The following is a 4,137-nucleotide window of genomic DNA, read 5'->3' as shown; positions in this document are numbered from 1 at the left end:
CCATTAGCACCTCGAAAGTTACTCGAGATGATCCACATTCGTTGTTCCTCAGAGAAACCATGCTTAACAGTTCAATTCCGTTGCACCACATCCAAACTGTCATGCACAGTATTTTGCTTGTGCCACGGAAAGTCGAAGTGCAGAAACGAAAAAACAGTCACAACCTTGGAAGCAGATGCTGTAGGAGTGGGTACTGTGTAAACTATCACCGTTTGAACCCTAAGTACACCACTGGACTACAATGGATATATTATAAGGCAGTGAAGTTCCCTATGTCTGATAAAATGTCAGTTAATTTGCATAAACATGATTCAGTGGAGGACATGTTGGAATTGTCATATGCCATTTATTTGTTGATATGCCCGCGGTGAGAAAGACCACATTCTGTGATGTGTCTTTCCTCACATCATTATTCATTTGCATACGATGGAGGTGTCTTATGTATTTTGCTTGTATTTCCAATTAATTTACAAACAAATCCTCAAAAAATTTATGAAACAGCGATTTTAAACTATTCTTCATAATCCTTGACCACCTTTATCTGTAAGATAGGACCAGAACTTAAAGAGATAAGAGCAAAATCAAAATTTCCAATAATGGCTACAGCTAATTTGTATATCAATGGGTTTGATGAAAAATGCTCAAATCTGTCAGGGCGACACCCTCCTTAATATTTTTAACTAGGGTCCAAAGGTCAAGAAACTGTACACATATTTTATGCGAACGCGAATGCACAGTACCCTTATCAGACTGCCGGAAAACAAGGGCTTCTTTTCCTTCCATGGACCTTCCTTCCACATACTGTAGATTTATGTTCACCATAAACCTCCTTTCGCCATTGGACCTATTTTCACTCATAGGTCTATTGTCTCAGAGCAAACACCGAATCCGCACATGGACCTATGTTCTCACCTGGACCTATTTCATCATGAACCTGTCTCCACCATTGAACTCATGTTCCTGAACGGGGCTCATTTTCCCAGAGACATTTCCCATGGACCTGGTTGCCCAAATATACCTATTCCTACCAGGTACCTTTTCCTACGATGGACCTATTCTCCCCATGGACCTGTATTCCCAGTAGCCATCCATACACCCATCCACCTACCTACCTACCCACCCGACACACCCATTCACCCAACTGCCTACCCACCCCACATACCCATCCATCCACCTACCTACCCACCACACATACCCATTCACTCATCTACCTACCCACCCTACACACCCATCCACCCTCCTACCTACTCCACACACCCATCCACCCACCTGCCTACCCACCCCACACACCCATCCACCCGCCTACCTACCCACCCCACACACCTCATTTCTCCCAGACCCCATCCATCCCATCCCATCCCTACCACGCGTATCATCACAGGATATACTTCTCTTGTCATAACCTACAGCCACTGCACCTCACCATCCACCACAATTCCCTACCATGCCCCATCACCCACCTCAATTCCCTGTCAAGCCTAACTACCCACAACAATACGCTGTCATGTCCCACCACCCACCATAATACCCTGTCATGCCCCACAACCCACCACAGTTCTCTGCCATGCCCAACCACCCACCACAGTTCTCTGCCATGCCCCACCATCCACCACAATACTCTGTTATGTCCCACCACCCACCACAATACCCTGTCATGCCCCACAACCCACCACAGTAACCTGTAATGCCCCACCACCCACCACAATACCCTGTCATGCCCCATCACCCACAACAATACCCTGTTATGCCCCACCACCCACCACAATACCCTGTTTTGCCCCACCACCCACCACAATACCCTTTTTGCCCCACCACCCACCACAATATCCTGTCATGCCCCACCACCACCAAAACCCAAGCCCATCCCGCTTACTCCTGACGGCCAACTCCACCCACTGCTGTTCTGTTAATACAAATACAATTTCTGAAATGTCCGTCTTTTGTACAGGATGTGTTCCTTCACTCTGTTCGTGCTGTACAAACTATTATTTTGTTTCAGAGAGACTGCTGGAGGTGGTGGCGGTTATATAATAACAGCTTTCATTAACCCCTTCATTATAAGTTATCTCCTAAGCTAATACACTCGTGTATCGCCGTACTGAAGAAGTTAAAAATTCCTGGCATTTTCCAAAAAACTCAAAAATTATTACAATTTTAGGTATACTCATATATTTCTCTCTCTCTCTCTCTCTCTCTCTCTCTCTCACACACACACACACACACACACACACACACACACACACACACACACACACACACACACACACACACACACACACACACACACACACACACACACACACACACACACACACACACACACATACACACACACACACCTGATAACATGTAATAATACGGATCTCCGCTCGTTTGAGTAAGTTTTTCTGTCTTTTTTCTCATTCCAAATTACCGGCTCCATGTCACAGCAGCAAAAGAAAAAAAAAAACACTAATTACAACTTATGCTGTTGCAGCGGACTGGTTTATTTTACTGCTGCTTTTTTGTGGGAAGTTGGGTGATGATGATGATGATGAAGATGCTTTGTTTTCCACGAGGCAGTACAATTAGCCTTGTGGTAAAAACAGTAATCTTATCAAACTATTACTAAGGTCCCACAGTTTGAAGCAGCTAAGGATTGGTCTGTCGTGTGAGGGATAAAAGAGTCTCCACAAACACTGTCGACGGTAGAGCACTTAACCCCTCCAATCCGGCGACGTCTTTTTCATTATATTCAAGCTCTGCCCGGCAGATTAATTCAGTTTGGGAGACACTGTTCAAGCTGTAAGGGTTAGCTATGGCCTGTGTTAATAACTTCACTGATAGAATTCCTCCCTAAGCTGAATAAAATCGTCAGTTGGCAAAAGGAATATCATACAATAATACGTCATGCTAGTGAAGGGGTAAGCTGAAGTCTTCTTGCTGTCGCCTGACAAGTTTATTCTGCACCGAGAAGGTAATAATCGAGGAATTACTGGATATGATTCGAACCTCTTGTCTTTATAAGTTCGTCTAGTGGCAACAAGAATGCAGTACAAAGGCGTCACAGTACAGAGGCACTTAAATTTAACTGCATATTGAAGTTGGTAATGTATATACAGTATATAATCAATGACATCGTAGTGAAAATGATATTGATGGATACCTGACTCTGGTGATTCAATATTAATAATAATAATTATGATAATAATAATAATAATAATAATGATAATAATAATAATAATAATAATATAATAATAATAATGATGATGATGATGATGATGATGATGATGAGGAGGAGGAGGAAGAAGAAGAAGAGGAGCAGGAGGATAGGAATCGTAGTAATAATGATAACATATTAATACTACTACTGTAATAGTGACATACAATAATAATAATTAGTACCTGTTCTTTCTGTGTAGCCACAAGGAAGCTTTGCCATATAGCCCAGTATTTATGGTATGTAAGATCAGAAGAACCTATAGTAACTTTTTGCGTAACATCAACAAGATCTGAAGACAAAGGTGTCGAAGAACGCATGTGTAAATTTTACGTTTGTGTTAATAACTGGACAACTGTATACTTAACTGTAACCATATTCCTTTCACGTCATAAGAGGGAGCACAGCTATATATCTGGAAAGTTACAGCTTTAAAGCTGTACAAACTTGTTGCAAAGAAAGAACTGAGCAGATGTGAATTCGGTATTTTCCACTACACTACGTGACAAAATATTAAGCCAAATTTATTCAGCGAACATTTTTATCACAGGATTTTCAACCAAGTAGCTGCATCTCAATTAGTTTCCGAGCTATTTCAATTTCAAATATTCAGTTTTTAGAACAGAAAAGGGTATATCACCTTCAAAAATAGGTCAAGGTCATATATATTAGGCACAAGGACTTGGGTTACCATAGGGTATCTTCTTTGTAATATCATCAAGAATGAGGAAAAAATAGTGCAAAGAAAAATAATTCTGACGAAAACAAGAGGCTTCGCCATATTAATGACGAAGTTAACTTGAATACTGCAAAATTGCCCTAAGGACAATTTTGGTTAAAAAAAAAAATATATATATAATAACTTTCCACCAAGTTTGGTGGCTCCAGCTTTAATCCTTCATGGAAAATTAGGTGACATCCAGAATATCCGGAAAAGC

This window comes from Coenobita brevimanus, chromosome 80 (assembly GCF_032717465.1).
Source record: "Coenobita brevimanus isolate Jiangsu-jjx chromosome 80, ASM3271746v2, whole genome shotgun sequence".
Taxonomy (NCBI): domain Eukaryota; kingdom Metazoa; phylum Arthropoda; class Malacostraca; order Decapoda; family Coenobitidae; genus Coenobita; species Coenobita brevimanus.
This window is presented reverse-complemented; position numbering follows the sequence as displayed.